Genomic DNA, 19,392 nt, shown 5'->3' with positions numbered 1-19,392 from the left:
AAGAGTGTGATGATGCCAAGCTGCCTGGGGGAGGAGAGAGTGGATGGAACCTGGCTTTTGATTTGTCCATATATCCTGCCCTGCTCCTTTTTTTTTTTTTTTTTTTTTTTTTTTAATTCTTTCTTTCTTTTTTAATTTTTTCTTTCTTTTTAATTCTTTCTTTATATCCTTCCCTGCTCCTTTTTTTTTTTAAATTCTTTCTTTCTTTTTTAATTTTTTCTTTCTTTTTAATTCTTTCTTTATATCCTTCCCTGCTCCTTTTTTTTTTTAAATTCTTTCTTTCTTTTTTTAATTTTTTCTTTCTTTTTAATTCTTTCTTTATATCCTGCCCCGCTCCTTTTTTAAAAAATTATTTCTTTTTTTATTCTTTCTTTCTTTATATCCTGCCCTGCTCCTTTTTTTTTTTTAATTCTTTCTTTCTTTCTAATTCTTTCTTTATATCCTGCCCTGCTCCTTTTTTTTTTTTTTTAATTCTTTCTTTATATCCTGCCCTACTCTTGACATTAACAGCAGATACAGGCTGGTCATTCAGATGTATTTTGCTTTTCCTCTTTTGTTTTTCTTTGCTGGGTGAGGGGAACTTTGTTGTGAGCTGTGAGTTCAACGCCCCCCAATCATTTTCAAAAGTTGGTCCCTATACACAGGGCAAGAGGAGAGGATGCTTTATGTTTTTTAAAAGGTCCCATTGCCCGGCGTTTTAATCTCCTCCTCGAGAAATAAGGACGGTCGGTTTTAGCAACCGTGCTGCTATCTGAAAATAAAAAAAGTGAAAGTGAAATCTGAACGATGCATCTGACCAACAAAACACACCGGTTTTTTCTGCTTTGGGGCGGAGTGTGCAAAGAGCTGTCAATGATTCATCTGAAAGCCAAGTGGAGCGATCGCCGCTAGGACTTTGCTGGTGACACTCAACAGCATGGGAGCTTCTGGTTTTCGCACGGGAAGACGCTTGAAGGTACTGTACGGATGTCGGAACTGTCTCGCGCGCGGGGAATGTTCGCTAGTTCGTAGCTTTGTCCGCTCGATGCACGACTGAGACCCCGATGACACGGCAAAGTGTGCGTTTGCCGATGGAATAGAAATCGTTCTACGTTTGATCCTTTCTTGGTTCTCGCTCTCATTTATTCCAGTTTGATTTTTTTTATATTAAAAAAAAAGTTTATTTTACTTTGCAATATTTCTAGAATGCATGGCCATTGCTTCTCTTTTGCACGAGGAAGAAAAAGGGGAAATGACTGGCTTCAATGGTTGGTTGGGAAAAGCCGGTCTGTCTTTGCTCTTCCTACACCTATAGGAGTAGGCAGTCAAGCAAACGTGCCTGTTTAAAAAACAGCTTTTTCCCGGGAAGGGGTAAAACACGGACCTGACGGACCTCGCGGATCTAAAACCGCACGTCCTTAAAAATCTGAGGTCTGTGCCACTTGTAGTTTCTGGCTCTGACAGACCTTGATGACATTTTAGCGCTGACGGATCCGTCTAAGCATAGGGAGGGAAAAGTATTAGGATCCGTCAGCGCTAAAATGTCACCGAGGTCTGTCAGGGCCAGAGACTAAAACCATTCCCCTTAATGAACTTTTGCAGAAAATCTCTCCTGCAAAAGATACCAGTGGCGGGGACCCGCCCAGCCGTCCGGGCTCTATAAACATTCAATTATTGCCAGCAAAGTGGCCGCGTCACTTGTAGTCTCTGGCTCTGACAGACGTCGATGATGATTTAGTGCTGACGGATCCGTCTCAGCATAGGGAGGGAAAAGTATCCGTCAGCGCTAAATCATCATCGACGTCTGTCAGAGCCAGAGACTACAAGTGACGCGGCCACTTTGCTGGCAATAATTGAATGTTTATAGAGCCCGGACGGCTGGGCGGGTCCCCGCCACTGGTATCTTTTGCAGGAGAGATTTTCTGCAAAAGTTCATTAAGGGGAATGGTTTTAGTCTCTGGCCCTGACAGACCTCGGTGACATTTTAGCGCTGACGGATCCTAATACTTTCCCCTCCCTATGCTGAGACGGATCCGTCAGCGCTAAATTGTCATCGAGGTCTGTCAGAGCCAGAGACTAACTACAAGTGGCACGGACCTCAGATTTTTAAGGACGTGCGGTTTTAGATCCGCCAGGTCCGTGAGGTCCGCATTTTACCCCTTCCCGCTGTGTGCGTACAAATGGGGGCAATGAACTGTTCAGAAGTTAATTTGCAGACATTTGAGCACGCTTTTTAGATGCCTCATTGTGCCAAATGCATACTCACGAATGCACCCCCCGTGATTTATGTCTAGCTTTTGAAACTTAGGGCTCCTTTTATGAAGCCGCGTTGGCGCCACTTTTAATCACGCGCTAACCCCCGCGTTAGCCAATAAAACTACCGCCTGCTCAAGAGGAGGTGGTAGCGGCTAGCGCGACCGGCAGTGTAGCGTGCGCTATTACACACGTGAAACCGCTGCCGCGGCTTCGTAAAAGGAGCCCTGAAAGGAAGCCGCGCGTTACGCATTCTTTATTTGCAGGGATCCGCTTCATTGTAGCTAGCCATTAACGTTTAGGGGGTTTTCTCCTGCTGCGGAGCTGGTATCTGATGCAGAGATGGCATTATCTTCGGCTGCAGCGTCTGCACTTTCCGTAGGACCTGGACATGTACCAAATACCATATTTTACCGTTTAGCCGAATACAAATAATGAAAAAATATTATTGGTCTGAATTTGAATAATGGGCACTCAGGGCTCCTTTTATCAAGCCGCGCTAGCGAGGTTAGCGCGCGTGACTTTTAATCACGCGCTAACTCCCGTGCTGGACAAAAAACTACCGCCTGCTCAAGGCAGGCGGTAGCGGCTAGCGCGGCCGTCAGTTTAATGCGCGCTAATACGCGGATTAAACCGCTAGCGTGGCTTGATAAAAGGAGCCCTCAGTTTTAACATAACAAATAATACTAATAAAAAAAGCATTGTGAAACCAGAGATTGTTTATTTCAGTAGGATTTAATACAGTAGAGCCCTGGATTATTTGAATTATAAACTGGCTCCCTATCTGCTTCATCATACAGCTCAAACTCTTATGAGCAGAGGAGACTTGAAATAGCCCGAAGTTGATTGCAGCATTTCCTGTGGTTTTACATGTATTTGAATTAGCAGGACCACATGGGACAAGTCAAATGGTATGTAATTTGCAGCTGTAAAAGGGCGGGGGGGGGGGGGGAAGGAGGGGAGGTTGAAGTTATGTACTGAGAAGAATTTTCTGTTTGTAAAAGTTGCTTCCCGAGAAGATAGTGAAATGACCATCATTTCAGATTTTCAAGAGCAGATTAATGTTTCTTTTGTATAATGTAGCTGGGTGGGGAGGGGGAATATATGAGCTTCTGAGGTCCTGTCTGGTTCTCTTTATCTGTCTGTGACTCCCGTCAGATGAAGGGGAAGGGGTAAAACGTGGACCTCGCGGATCTAAAACCGCACGTCCTTAAAAATCTGAGGTCCGTGCCACTTGTAGTTTCTGGCTCTGACAGACCTCAATGACAATTTAGCTCTGACAGATCCGTCTCAGCATAGGGAAGGACAAGTATTAGGATCCGTCAGCGCCAAAATGTCATCGAGGTCTGTCAGGGCCAGAGACTAAAACCATTCCCCTTAATGAACTTTTGCAGAAAATCTCTCCTGCAAAAGATGCCAGTGGCGGGGACCCGCCCAGCCATCCGGGCTCTATAAACATTCAATTATTGCCAGCAAAGTAGCCGCGCCACTTTTAGTCTCTGGCTCTGACAGACCTCGGTGACATTTTAGCACTGACGGATCCTAATACTTTTCTCTCCCTATGCTGAGACGGATCCGTCAGAGCTAAATTTTCATCGAGGTCTGTCAGAGCCAGATGCTACAAGTGGCACGGACCTCAGATTTTTAAGGATGTGCGGTTTTAGATCCGCGAGGTCTGTCAGGTTCGTGTTTTACCCCTTCCCCGGATGAAGATGAAATGCTCTTGCCTAAGCATAATTAAGATAACATATCACAAGATGCCAAGGTCAAGTGGGCTTCAGAATCTATTCATTCTGATTTATTTTTTAAAACTGAACTAAAGCAAGTGGCCCTACAACCTATCATGCATGCAGAACTCAAAAAGATGTTTCCATTCCAAAATCCAGCTTAAAAGTACCTAATATAGCTCTCTCGCCATAAATCTACACTGAACAAGGATAATGCACTCTACAATTCACTACCTAAGAACTGAAATCGGTTAACCCATTGATGCTTGTAATATAGTCTGTTCTCATCATTTGCACATTCCCAGTGCACAATGTCATGGTATTCACAGTTGCATCTATTGTGACCAATCAGTGGCATAGCAAGGGTAGGTGGCACCCAAGGCGGTGGGGCACCCCGTGCCCTCCTCTCTGTCCCCTCCCCACTTCTTCCCCACTCCCCCTCCCCCCTCTTATCTCTTTAAATCTTCACCTGCATGAGCAGCTTCTCAAGCATGCTGCTCGCGCCAGCGTTGTCTTTCCTTCTGATGTCACTTCTTGGACCCGCAACCCGGAAGTGATTTCAGAGGGGAGCCAGGCCTGCGCGAGAAATTGTTCATGCTGGCAAAGATTTAAAGAGGTACCAGGGACGTCATGTGGCATGGGAGAGGGGCCAGTGCCCCCACTAAGATGGCACCTGGGGTGGTTCGCACCCCCACCGTCCCTTACTACGCCACGGTGACCAATATTCCCCATTCATGCCACTGTGTTTGCGTATTCACGGACCTGCTCTAAATAAAACCAGCTTTCTTTGCATTCATTTTCACGTCATATCTGGCGTTTGATTCCAGATATGGCCCCCAAGTGTCCAAAAAATGAATTACAAGCACCTACAGTGCTGTCCCATGCAGGAACCTAACACTATTTTCTCAATAGGTTCCACTGTTCACTTTGTGCGATTTTGAGGCGCAATGTGTACTGTTGGAACCTAACCTCTATTATCCCATAGACTCAACATTTCATTATTAACAATTTCACAGTTCGTGAACATTTTCAGGAACTGTAATACCGCGAATAACAAGAACAGACTGTAATTGTCAAGATGAAACATGTTTTGTAATAATGGTCAATGAAGTAACAGGTCTAGTCCAATCTTTGTATGTATACAAGCTTTTGTAAAACTATATGCTAATTGTAATACTTCCTCCCTCTCTGATATACTAAGCCCCTCTAAACATTCTTTCTACTAAGTCCTGTAACTCTCCATTGGAGTTCCTTTTCATCCTAGCTCCTGTAAACCGTGCCGAGCTCTACAATTGTGGAGAGGATGCGGTATACAAACCTAAGGTTTAGTTTAGTTTAATTGTAATCCACTTAGAACTCCAATATGTGAGGATATGGTAGGATATAAGTCGACACATAATGAGCATCCTTTATCACAGACTTTCACTGAAACTTCCTCAGGTTTTTACTGTAAAGCAGAGACTCCTCAAAATGACCAAGCAATGCTGAACTCACTGAATTAGATTGGCACTTATCTGAGGTTCCCATTCAGTTAACCCTTACTTCTGTAACCTTAGTGTTAATTATCAGCCAGATCTGTAGTCTTTTGAACAACTTTAAAGAATAAACACTCACAGTTTGATGATTTCAAGGCAGTACAACTTTGTTATAGAATCTTCTCACTCTACCAGCACATCCTAACCAAGGGGAAGCTGGGAGTGTATCCACACACCTTATGGGGGAATAGCACTGTGCTCTAGATTTAGAGACTGAACCTAAGCTGTAATAGGCTAGCAGAAATAAAGGGTGAAAACCTGGTGAGAGGACAATGTTAGACCCAAGTTTACATGCAGCCATGTGGTCTCACAAAATGGATACTGTTCTCTCCCAGAAGCTAAATAAGGACGGATAATAGCTCTCTTGTTGCAGCCTGGCTCTCTGGGAGAATTGAGTCCACAGAACACACATTGATTAAACATCTTAAAACAAACGCATACACTTGTTTTTATACAAGAAATTGAGAAACTGCCCACATGAAATGGGGGAAGACCACATAACATATTTTGCTTTATAATTGTGAGCCACTTTGATATGTGTTTTGAAAGAGTAGCATATCAAGTTTGCAAATAAACATATTTAAGACTTCATTGCTCAACCAGTTCTCAGCCTCACAAAGAAAAACAAAGAAAAGAAAATGCTTCTGCCAACAAGTTTAGTATCAAAACAACTGCAGTCACTAAAACATATTCACCTACATACATATATGTACACAGATATAAACATAATTGCACCCACACACTCAACTATGTGTACACAAAAATATACACCCATGTATATTTATCTTATGACTGTATTAGAAAGCTCATTGTAAAGATTATTGAGTTTAAATATAGCACGTAGCACTTTAAGATAAACAAAAAAAAAAAACGTGAAAAAAAGAATATATATGGGGCTAGTGAGAAAGCCATAGTCGAAAGTTTGATCGGTGACCATAGAAATGTTTGGCACCTGATGGCATGTCTGAAGCCCTAAAAGAGTTTATATGAAAAAAAAAAAAAAAACCAAAGGACATAACGGACATTGAAAATGTTAGTGATAATCTTAATGGGGACATAAGTTGCCATTCTAAGTAAAGCCAATCAGGGAAATGTTCCATGAGCTCAGGGAGGATCCAAAACATACTCTGACGCAGTATATAGACCTGATGTACCTATACAAATTTGGGAAATTTAGGAAAACTAATTTGCGGATAATTAACTTTCCGAAATTATTTTCCATATCGCTAATTGATATGTTTAAGCGTTACTTAAGTGAAGTTTTGAAAGTACCTGACTCATCATATCCACCTCTCTCTAAAATATATTATTTACCTGTGAGACCTAGGTCTCAAAATCCTAATCAACAGAATTTATCTGCAGATAGTTTGGACTTAGCTAATTTCCTTGAGAGGTTGGAAACTGAGTCTCAAGTACCAGCTACTTTATTAGTACAGTTTGCTATTGATTCAGATAGGGAATGGTTGTTAAAATTGTTCTTCAAATATAAAGATGTTCCCTTTTTGTCTAATATCATAAGAATGTACCCAGATGTTTCATGTCCGACACAGAAGAGAAGAAAACAGTTTCTTATATTGAGACCTAAGGTGGTTCAGTTAGGAGCGACCTTTGTTTTGAGGTACCCCTGTAAATGTGTTATGGTATATAAGGAGAACAGATATGTTTTCTATGAACTGCAGCAGTTATCTAAATTTATTGCTTCTCAGGAAATTAAGTACCGTATTTTCACTCATATACCGCACACCCGTGTAAAACACGCACACGGGTATAGCGCGCGGGGAACTGTAATTTATGTAAATAAATTTTTATATACCGCGCACACCTGTATACCGCACACACCTGTATACCGCACATGCCGCCCCGACTCTCCCATCGCTGCCCGACTTTCCTTTCGCCCGCCCCGACTCTTCTCTCCCCCTTGAAGTCCTGTCCCCACCCTGAAAGCCTGATGCCCCCCCCGACGTCCGATTCACCCCACCCCGCAGGACCGCTCACACCTGCACCCCGAAGGACCGCTCGTGCTGGAACACGCACCCGCACCCCCACCCCGAAGGACCGCTCGCACCCCCACAGCCTCCCCACCCCCCCCCCATCATGTAGACGTCAGAGAAAGGGCAGGACCGCCGGAAGAGGAAGCAGCGTAGACGCAGGGCTAAGAGAAGGGGCAGGACCGCCGGCAGAGGAAGCAGCAGGACAACGGTAGGAAACTTCTACATGATTGGGGGGTGGGGAGGCTCTGGGGGTGCGAGCGGTCCTTCGGGGTGGGGGTGCGGGTGCGTGTTCCAGCGCGAGTGGTCCTTCGGGGTGCGGGTGCGAGCGGTCCTGTGGGGGGGTGAATCGGACGTCGAGGGGAACTATGTAAAAAAAAAGGGGATAACGCGCTCACGCATAGAACACGCAAGGTTATACACGGTTTGTAAAATCGTGTATAATGCACACGTTATATGCGTGAAAATACGGTAATTGCTTATTCTGATTCCTTTAATCCGTTTAGAAAAGGAATGCTCAATGGCAATCGAGCCTACTTTTGATTTTCCTGGTTATATAATTTATATGTTAAATTTCAGCAACTTCAGCTCCGTCTCTACTTAATAGTGGACTAACTATATTATGTAATCAAAATTTACCTAGAATTATTTGGATTAGAGATATTTTCTTTTTCATGATTGTATTTTGATTGCGATTGTCAAAATTATAAAACTAATAAAGAAATTTTTTAAAAAACAATTTTGGGAAATTTACCCCACCCGCCAAAATAGTTTTTTGTAAAGATACTAAAGCTATTCTGGCAGTTTTACCCAGTCAAATAAATTTAGTAAGAATACTATTGAATTTCTTATAAAAGGACCCTTGAAAATAAACTGGTAACATACTCATTTGGTAGCAAATTACAGGCGAAATCATCATCTTGACAGTTTGAACTTCCATTGCTCATACAATTCTGTGACCTTCAGCAATAAACATTTTTCATTTACTCACATTGTATCTTCCAGCGTTTTTTGAATCCAAATACCTAAATATTTTATACCCTCTTCCTTCCAAAGGAAAGGGAATGAATCAAATCATCCTTTTACACAATGTACATTTAGCGGAACAACCTCCGATTTACTCCAATTTATTTTATATCCAGAAAATTTTCAAAATCGGTCAATCAAATCTAGTAAATGCAGAATGGTATATTCAGGATTCTTCAAATGAAGCAAAATATCATCTGCATAAGCAGAGACCTTATATTCCCGACCTGTATAAGGAATACCCTGTATCTCCTTTGTCTGTTGAATAGCCAATAACTAGGGTTCCAGAAGAATGTCAAAAAGCAAAGGGGATAGTGGACACCCTTGTCTAATTCCCCTCTCCAGCTGAGCTGTGAGGTTGTAGTGGTATATTTATTTATTTATATACCACTTATATCCTAAGTGGCTTACATTGAGGTACTTGATCATATTTCCCTATCAGTCCTGGTAGGCTCAAGCTCTATCTAGTGTACCTGGGGTAATGAGGGGATTATGTGACTTGCCTAGGGTCACAAGGAGCAGCGAGGGATTTGAACCCACAGCCTCAGGGTGCTGAGGCTGTAGATTTAACTACTGCACCACACACTCCCATATAAGAGTATGGTTATGTTATGTTATGCTAAATGACCAAAGGCTGGCATAAGTGTGGTAACTAGGAGCTCTGATATAGGGCTGTTTTAGATGTCATGCAATCACTTGTCTCCGCATCTTAAAATAACATCAATATATGTCAGCAGTGGAAGCTTTGAAAAGGAAGAGAGAGAGGTTTGGAGAAGGAAGTGGTATCAAGGCTTCTCTATCCAGTAATCTACCATTATTCATTAAGATGGGTGTTGGTTTTTATCATCATTATTATTATTTTGCATTTTGGCCAGGGCTTGGTAATTATCTGTTTTGCCAGTAGCTTCATTGACAAAAGAAATTCTGTCTATTGTATACTGAATTTTTAAGACTAAAAGCAACTGACTTGGCCTCCTGAGCATGTCCAAATACAAGACCGGCTCATGGGACTTAAGAAACTGCCCTAAATTATTCAAATAGTTATCCACGTGCTAGTGCTCAATATATTGACAGTATTCAGATAACTTCCATCAACGGCAATATCCCTCCAATTCTATAAATGACACTCAAAATGGTGCACAGAGGCTGACCAAAATTTATTTTTTTTTTTTTTCAGTTTCTTCCATTTTTGGCAGAAACTGAAACTGCAAACCAACCTATCACCTGGTTTTGTTCAAAACCAAAACCTGAGTTTTGGTTCTCCGAATGCGAACCAATAAGGCCTACTGGGGATTGTTAGAGCTTGTAATTGGCAGCTCTTTGCTAAACTTACAGGCGATTATTACCCTAAACCAACGTTTGCATTAGCGCCCCTCTACTCTTCATCCTCACCTGTGATACAGGATCTTCCCCTCTCTCAAGTCTTCCCCTCTTACTAGACCAGGTGAGGCATTGGCTTAAGGCAGTGTTCTTCAACCTTTTTACACCCGTGGACCGGCAGAAATAAAAGAATTATTTTGTGGACCGGCATCGGCCCGCAGTCCGGCGGTTGAAGAACACTGGGCTACGTCATGGGCCAGACCCCGCCCATCTCTACCCAATCTCCACCCCAGACCCCGCCCCCATAGTCCTAATTGTAACACTATTTTTTCCATTCATTTTTCACACAATATAATCTTATTAACAACACATCGATCGCACCGCGGACCGGCAGTTGAAGAACACAGGTTTGAACCTGATGCATATGCCGGCCCTGTGGACCGGCAGGAAATTTCTGTGGACCGGCACCGGTCCATGGACCAGTGGTTGAAGAACACTGGCTTAAGGCACTGATGCTAAAGGGTGTCAAAATCTCAGTCCGGCATCTGTCCTGCTGAAAGCTTGAAGGTAAATTGGACTTAGATTTTGGCACCTTTATCACTGGTACCCTGGGCCATAGCTCTGTCCAAATATACTGTGTATTGAATACAAGGAGTCTCCAAAGCCATAGGATCTCCTGAGCATATTGTAAACTGAAGCAGTTAAAAGCGATGCATGAAATAGTTAGCCTGTGGAAGTCAGAGATTTATACAGCGCTGACCACGGCAGGCAGAATTTATCATTTGCTTTGAGCGTGGATTTGGAAAAAAAAAAAGCGAGTAAATCTAAATCCATAAAGCACTGTGCTCAGGGGTGGCAAAGATGATTACAAAGTGCAGGGAAATGATTGGAAAGCGACGGGTGCGATCTGGTTTCAATCAGCTTGACAAAAGTAAATAGTCCTTCCAAGTACTTAAATTTTGTTTATTTTATGGTTTATATTCCACATAGCCTAAGTGGTTTACATTTGGATACTCGAGTATTTCTCTGTGTCTGTCCTGATGGGCTCATAGTCTGACTAATGTAACTGGGGCACTCCAATTGGCATTGATTTAGGGGTCCTTTTACAAAGGCGCGGTAGCGGTTTAACGCGCGGAATACCACACGTTAAACCGTCTGCTGCGCTAGTACCTAACGCCTCCATTGACGAGGCGTTAGGATTTTAGGCTGCTGCGGGGGTTAGCGCGTGATGAAATGTCCGACGCGCTAACCCCCGTAACGCGCCTTGATAAAAGGAGCCCTTAGAGTTTAAACTTATACCCAGATTCAGTGCCAGGCACTGAAGTTGAATATCTGGGTATGAGTATCTGGGAATGGGGCAGAATTCAGTAAAGGGTACTCAGAGTTAGGCACTGGGGAGATCTGTCTGACTTTTGAAAAGCAGATCGTGATGGGAGGGGCATCCACGCATGCGCGTGGTAAGAACGCTACCACACCTTAGGGCTATTTTTATCAAACCGCACCAGTGGTTTAACGCGCATAATAGCGTGCGCTAAACCGCCGGCCGCGCTAGCCGCTACCGCCTTTTCTTGAGTAGGTGGTAGTTTTTGGCCAGCGCAAGGGTTAACGTGTGATGAAAAGTCACGCGCGTTAACCCCCGCTAGCGCGGCTTGATAAAAGGAGCCCTATGTTTTTAGTTTTAATTATTTGTACAATAAAATAACTGATTGGTTGAATATCCATCTCATTTGCCTCTTTCCGTTGTACTTCTGTGCTATTTTTGAGGCGAAATTATTCTTTCCCCTTCTTGTTTGCTTAGCCAAAAGGCTTTGGCCATGGTTTTTAGTTTCAGCTGAAACTGACCTTGTGACATTTGTACTTTGCTCCCCCCCCCCCCGCCTTTTTTTTTTAATCTCCCATTGTAAAACACTGTGACTTTTAATTTCGGTTTCCATCAGTTCAAGTCTATGAGTGCAGAGCTGGTAATCATAATTATTTTTTTTTTTTACATACATTCTCCCAGTTGTCAGCCTGTACTTCAGTTCATGGGACTGGGGAGGGGGGAGGGGGTAATAATCTCTTGTAGGTTTAGCAGAGAGCTGGCCAATTACAAGCTCTAACAATCCTCAGTAGGCCTTATTGGTTCGCATTCGGAGAACCAAAACTGAGGGCTCCTTTTATCAAGCCGCGCTAGCGGGGTTAACACGTGCGGCGTTTCATCACGCGTGAACCCCCGCGCTGGCCTACAAACTACCGCCTGCTCAAGGGAGGCAGTTGCGGCTAGCGCGGCCGGCGGTTTAGCGCGTGGTATTTCGAGCGTTAAACCGCTAACGCGGCTTGATAAAAGGAGCCCTCAGTTTTTTGTTTCGATTTCGGTTTTCAACCAAACCGGGTGATAAGTTTTGGCTGCAGTTTTGGTTTCTGCCCAAAATGGCCGAAACTGAAAAAAAATCTCAGTTTCGGTCAGCCTCTCTGTGTCATTTATAGAATTGGAGGGATAGTGTGGTTGCTGGAAGTTATCCGAATACTGCCAATATATTGAGCACTAGCACGTAGATAACTATTTGAATCATTTAGGGCAGTTTCTTAAGTAGAACCATATGCGTGTGACATCATTGCATCACATCTGCGCACGCTTGGAGGTCCTCCAGATACGGCTCCAAGCTCGAAGAGAGAGGAGAAGAGGTTGGGGGGGGGAGGGGGCAAGGCTGGGTTGTGGCTTGGACAGAATGGGCTGGGGCTGGGATAGAACAGGGTGGGGCTGGGGAGCGGGGCCACGTGTCCAGGTTTTAGCTTAGCTTCACATGCAACTAATTAGTTAATTGGGGATGGATTCAACAGGCACTTAATTAACAAAAATGATGAGGTCTGCTCCACGCCCAATTCAATAACAGCACAACTAAATTTCTTAGCTTCCTACTTGAAAGGGGTGTGACCACAGGAGGGGCAAAGGGGGGGGTCAGGGGTTTCCCTTCCCCTGTACCTCTTTAAAAAATAACGCTAGCTCAATGGAGGCATTATCCTCTAGCGCGCGGGGCATTGCAGAGCACGCTAAGCGCGCACTGAAACTGCTAGCGCAGCTTAGTAAAAGGAGCTCATAGACTTTGTTTTTAGTTTTTATTATTTGTGCAACAAATCGTGCACTCAGCACTTGGTGCTCTACCCCTTGGTCCGGAAAACAAAGACACTACACAAGCGTTTTCAACTAGTGTGGAATTTATTAGGCCGCAGCCATAACAGCACTATTACATCACAACTTTCATCAATTGCAGAATAACCCATCAGGTATGACCACCACATGATCAGGTGCACAGCATATGCCTCTTCATCCTCTCCGAATGTGAGTTGCCGTAACAGCTTCCCCTGCTCGCTGGACCTATCCCGTTCAAGGATGTGTCCTCTCATCAGCAGTACGTTGCTGTGAAGATCAGGGCCTGGCCTCCCTGCCGTCCAAGCAAGGTGACATGCCCAATTTCCGGTCGGCGCCGCAAGCCGCCTGCCCCAACGCGGCCCGCGGCCCAGGAGGAGGGGAGTCGCTGGCCCTGAGCGCCGGTCGCTGGCCGTCGGCGCCGCCGGCCCCGACGCGGCCCGCGGCTGGGGAGTGGAGTCGACGTCCCAGCTCGGCCGGTGCATCCGCCCTCCCCGTCCGCTCGGCGCGCGGGAGGCCGGGCGGCGCCCCGCACTCGGACGCCCGGACCTCAGAAAGGCAGGAGAGAGAGCAGCAAAGGTGGCCCAGTGCGGCCGCAGGCTGCCATGCTGCCTGGTTCGGGTGTGAGCTGCGCGCCGCTCCGTAGGGGTGAGTGCATGCCGGGAGCGGATCGAGCCGGCGATGCACGTGAGGAGACAAACCTGGAAATTAGGAGACACGTTGCCATGGTCTCCCGCGATCTCCCTTCCGCTCCCCATGGATAGAGGACTACTCCTTGCCGCGTGTGCAGCGGCCCCAAGTCTCGGACACTGTAGTCGGAGACACCCAAAGGACGCCCTGCCAGCCTCCCGCTTTGCGGGAGCGCTCCAGCCAGGTGAGAGACAAATCTATTATTGCAGTGGGTGAGCGGAAGGGAAGCCGCGTCCGCCTCATGTGAAGCCGGATCGAAAGGGGCGACCTCCCCTCCGCTCACCCTAATCTATCCTACCCCCTTTCCCCCCCCCCCCCCTTGCACCTAGCCGATTGGCCCCCAAGGCTTCGGCCGATTTGTCATCGCTCCTCCCTATGTGGTTCGGAGCTTGTTCTTACTGATTGGTTGAATATCCAACATCTCATTTGCCTCTTTCCATTGTACTTCAAAGCCTTTTTGGCTGAAACTGAAGCCAGGCAGAAGAAAGAATTCTGAGCCAGTTTTGGCACCGTAACTGACACGCAAAACTGAAATTCCGTCGCCAAACTAATCAACGTCAATAATTGGGCGCTATTAATTATTGGTGGTAATTAGCAACAATTTGAAGTTACACCTGCATCATGCTAGGTGCTATTCCATAAACACGCAAGTGTAGCATTCTCAGAACGCAACGGAAAAAGGTTTGACCATTGGGGGAAGGGGAATGGGCTGGTCAGGGGCGTTTACTATAGAATACGGGAGACCTGTGCCTAATTTAGGTACAAGGATTTACACCTGGCTTCAGCTGGTGTAAACCCTTGGGTCCAAAATTGGGCATAGATACCAGAACTAAGGGCCACGCCTTTGAAACAGCCTTCCCTGGCAAAACATGATCGTATTGGTGAAAATTTCTCCTCCACGACTTGAATACAGATAAGTTAACTTGAATTACAATGTTACATTGTTGCATTATTTCAGCTATTTAGCTACAAAGAATCACAATAATATTCAGCACTTTAAATATTTCAGCACTTAAGCACTTAAAGCACTTTAAGGACTTGAAAAAATTTAAAAAAAAAAAAATATCTGGACTAGTGAAGAGACACGGTGAATCTGCACTCAAAGTGACAATGTCCTATGAGTGTCACCTCTGAAGTCCTAAGAAGCCTAAAAGTTTCTTTTTGATAAATCTGAGATAGTGTTTAAATTATATTGAATAAGCAACTATTTGAGATTTTCTGCCCAATTCGAAGTGTCAGGGGGAGACTCAGGGGAGACATGATAGAGACTTTCAAGATCTTGAAAGGCATAGAGAAGGTAGATAGGGACAGATTCTTCAGCCTATTGGGAACCACAAGAACAAGGGGGCACTCAGAGAAGTTATAAGGGGACAGATTTAGAACCAATGCTAGGAAATTCTTTTTCACTCAGAGAGTGGGGGGCACCTGGAATGCGCTTCCGGAGGTTGTAATAGGACAGAGTACACTACGGGGTTTCAAAGAAGGATTGGATAAATTCCTGAAGGACATGGGGATTGAGGGATACAGATAGAGGTAGGGATAGGATTATGAAAGGGTATAGATAGAAGGATAAAGGGGATTAAAGGGTTTTAGGCAAGGATCACCTTACAGGTCATGGACCTGATGGGCTGCCACGGGAGCGGACTGCTGGGCGAGATGGACCTCTGGTCTGACCCAGCGGAGGCAACTTCTTATGTTCTTATGTTCATTTACAAAACAGCAGTCAGTGGTCATCTTTTCCGTTCCCAAATGTACTGAATTTAGTCCTATACACTCCCCCCTCCAAATCCGCAGTTTCAATATCAGCGAATTCGGTTATTTGCGGGTTTTTTGGCCCTGCCGCCCCCAGTGAATCGCTCCATCCTCGACGTCCCCAGACCTTACCTGGTGGTCTAGCGGTGACGCGGGGCGGGAGCGATCTTCCTACACTCCTGCCCCATGCAGAGCTGTCATCAAAAATGGCTGCTGTGTGTTCCCGTGGTCTCACAAGACTACAATGGGAACTCACGGCAGCCATTTTTGATGACGGCTCTGCACGGGGCAGGAGTGTAGGAAGATCGTTCCTGCCCCGCGTCACCACTAGACCACCGGGTAAGGTCCGGGATACAGGAGGGAGGCGGAAGTGGGTCAGAGTCAGCCCAAAAATTATTCGTGAATTTTCCATATTCGTGGGCCGGCTCTGCCCCTAACCCCCATGAATATGGAGGGAAGAGTGTACTCATATATTCAGTGCTGATATCTATATGTCACCTTTGAATATCGGGGATATAAATTTAAACGCTGTACATAGGCTACATTAGAAGAAAAGGCCTGTCTTATTGAACCACGTTAAGCCTTTCTTTTTTTTGGTTTTTTTTTAAATAATGATGATTAATTGAGAGCTCCTTATCTTTTTCTTCTTTGTTTCTCCATTATATTGAGGCCAAATAAGAGCTTTAAAAAACTATGTTTAAAGATTTAATTTCCAATTTAAGCAATTTAATAATTATATTTTGTTAAACCTAAAAAAATACCTTTTGATCTTATGGGGAAAATTTATTTATATCTAGTTATTCTTAATGCTCTGATTTTAGGATAAAATCAATAAATATATATGAAAAAATTTAAAACTGTACAGTAGTTGGCATTTGAATCCAGTGCTGATTGTACTCTTTAAATTGCAAAAGTTATCCCAGAGATGCAAAAGGGACATATTTATTTATTTATTTAAACAATTTCTAACCCGCTTATTCCTAAGCGGTTTACAAAATACAAACATAAATCAAAATTTGACATGCAAAAATTAAAACAAACACAACATAACAAAATGTGAGGTTATTAAATTTGCGGATGACACCAAACTATATCGCAAGGTCAATAACATGGAGGACTGCGAAGATCTCCAAAAAGATCTGACAACACTGGAAAAATGGGCCAAAAAGTGGCAAATGAGTTTCAACATAGGGAAATGCAAGGTCATGCATATAGGGAAAAAAAACCCGATGTTCACTTACAAAATGGGGGGATCAGCGCTAGGGGACCTGGGAGTGATGGTAGACACAACATTGAAGGCGTTGGCGCAGTGTGCCACGGCCTCAAGGAAAGCAAACAGAATGTTGGGTATCATTAAGAAGGGTATCACGACCAGGACAAAGGAAGTCATCCTGCCACTGTATCGTGCTATGGTGCACCCGCACCTGGAGTACTGTGTTCAGTTCTGGTCGCCGTACCTCAAGAAGGATATGGAGGTACTTGAGAGGGTCCAGAGAAGAGCAACTAAGCTAATAAAGGGCATGGAGGACCTCTCATATACTGACAGACTGAAAAAGCTAGGGCTTTTCTCCCTGGAAAAGCGGAGACTTAGAGGAGACATGATAGAAACCTTCAAGATCATGAAGGGCATAGAAAAAATAGACAGGGACAGATTTTTCAAATTAAGGGGATCAATAAGTACAAGGGGGCACTCAGAGAAATTGAAAGGGGAGAGGTTTAGAACAAACGCCAGGAAGTTCTTTTTCACACAGAGGGTGGTGGATACATGGAACGCGCTACCAGAGGATGTGATAAACAGGAGCACACTACAGGGGTTCGAAGAAGCTTTGGATAGGTACTTGGAAGACAAAGGGATTGAGGGGTACAGATAAGAGTAGAGGTAGATTATAGGGATGGGATTAGAGGTAAGATACAAAATTAATCAGGGACCACTGTTCAGGCACTAGGCCTGATGGGCCGCCGCGGGAGCGGACCGCTGAGCAAGATGGACCTCTGGTCTGACTCAGCGGGGGCAACTTCTTATGTTCTTATGTTCTTATAACGGATGTAAAATTCATCTCAACCAGTTCCATAATCCAATCGGCTAAAAGCCTCCACAAACAAGAGTTGTTTTCAATACCTTCTTAAATTTATGAATATCAGGGGTCAAATTATTCCATGATGAAACATCTGCCATCAAAATTGCAGATGCTCTTGAATTTGCATAATGTACACGTAACAGCTCAACTGTGGCCAATCGCAACACTCCCTCTGATCTTAAGGATCTGGTTGGTTGATATAAGCTTGTCACTTGTGTCAAATACCAAGGGATCTTATAACGAACGACTTTAAAGATCTGTACTACAACTTTAAAAATAATACGGAATTTGACAGGTTAGATGATGGTTTATTACCTCAGGACTTCCTATTAGTTATGATCAAGCTCTATCTAGCTTTGGGGGTCTTTTACTAAGGCGCACTAGCAGATTTAGCGTGAGCTAAATGCTAACGCATCCATAGAATATAATGGGCGCGTTTTCATTTAGCGCATGCTAAATCAGCTAGCACACCTTAGTAAAAGACCCTCTTTATTGGTTATATCATGATAAACCTTCTTTAAAAAAAATTTTCTGTTCAAATGTTTTATTAATTGTATGATATAAGTAAACAAAAGTATACAAATGGTAATGAAGACATGATATCTTGTTGCATGAACCATGAATAATATACAAGTAAAGAGTAATGAGTTTGAAACAATACAACCGACTGTCTCATGTCAAACATATGTGACAAAACCAGTACAAAGACTTTCAGCAGTGGATATCCATGCAAAGCATGGAAGAGCTCTCATCTAACTTTCCCCTACCCTTTTGTGTTATCCATAACTGTTTCCTTTTCTAAAATATTGTATTTCACCCTCTACCCTCTTGTTTTCCTTCTGTCTGTGGGTCTTGTCCGTGTTTTGGTTCTTGTTAATTATTTTAATTTTGATCCCCTCAATATAATTGCATTGTAAATCGCATAGAATGCTAATAGGCGAGTAATCAAATTTTTAATAAAACCTTGAACCTTGAAACCTTGAACAGGGCTCCATACTCTAAGAAATGAGCTAGTAGGATTATGTTTCTCAGCAATAACACTTTTAAATTTGATAGCTGTACATACTGTATTCCACCTTGACATGTCATTGTCTTGTTGTTTGATGAAATGTGAAACGGATGTCACCTCCACACCCCTTTCTATAGACTCACACTTATCAAAAGTTTTTTCAATATTCACCAACCCTCAGAAGTGCCACCACGATACTCAAAATATTTCACTGTATCTGGTTTCACGCACTATATCTTCACTAGGTCCAACTTTTCTAACTGTCTTAGTTGAATTATTTTTAAAGTTATTTTTAAACATCTTGTGAACAACCATTTTTAAGAAAGGTACTTAGCTTTTAACTTTTTGCCTTCAGGTGGTCAGTATGTAGGGACATCTATGCCGACATGTTTCACCCAACGGGTTTTTTCTATATATCGAACAGACAATACAAGCCTTGTGACAGATATAAAAATGCCAACAAAGTATTTTAAATATCAAAGTTCCTTACCTCTACAAGCTTTCGCCGTCTTATACAACCACCAAGTCCTTTAAACAAAGATGGCCGCCGCGTTTTCACTCCTCTTATTTATATTCCCCAGCTACAGCTGAGGTCATCATTAGCTGTAGAGGTAAGGAACTTTGATATTTAAAATACTTTGTTGGCATTTTTATATCTGTCACAAGGCTTGTATTGTCTGTTTGATACATAGGAATATGAACCTTGAAAAAACCCGTTGGGTGAAACATCTATAACCACCTGAAATGTTAAAAGCTAAGTACCTTTCTTAAAAATGGTTGTTCATAAAATGTTTAAAAATAACTTTAAAAATAATTCAACTAAGACAGTTAAAAAAGTTGGACCCAGTGAAGATATAGTGTGTGAAGCCAGATACAGTGAAATGTTTTGAGTATCGTGGTGGCACTTC

At 43.6% G+C, this 19,392-nt stretch overlaps 1 protein-coding gene across 2 annotated transcripts in view; it reads left to right on the top strand.

Moving 5' to 3' along the window:
* The first annotated feature begins 742 nt into the window (after positions 1–742).
* LOC117368171 overlaps positions 743–19,392 on the top strand; it is a 47,587-nt gene continuing 28,937 nt past the window's right edge. Inside the window, exons 1-2 of one of the 2 annotated variants that reach the window (XM_033961550.1) lie at positions 745–955; positions 3,033–3,143. The gene's annotated coding sequence lies outside the window, so the exon portion shown is untranslated. Of the gene's footprint in view, positions 956–3,032; positions 3,144–19,392 lie in introns of both variants that reach the window. The other variant, XM_033961551.1, reaches the window with a different exon arrangement.

The sequence above is a fragment of the Geotrypetes seraphini genome, chromosome 10, assembly GCF_902459505.1.
Source record: "Geotrypetes seraphini chromosome 10, aGeoSer1.1, whole genome shotgun sequence".
NCBI classification, from domain to species: domain Eukaryota; kingdom Metazoa; phylum Chordata; class Amphibia; order Gymnophiona; family Dermophiidae; genus Geotrypetes; species Geotrypetes seraphini.
The sequence above is the reverse complement of the archived record's forward strand: the minus strand, read 5'-3'. Positions and strand labels throughout refer to the sequence as shown.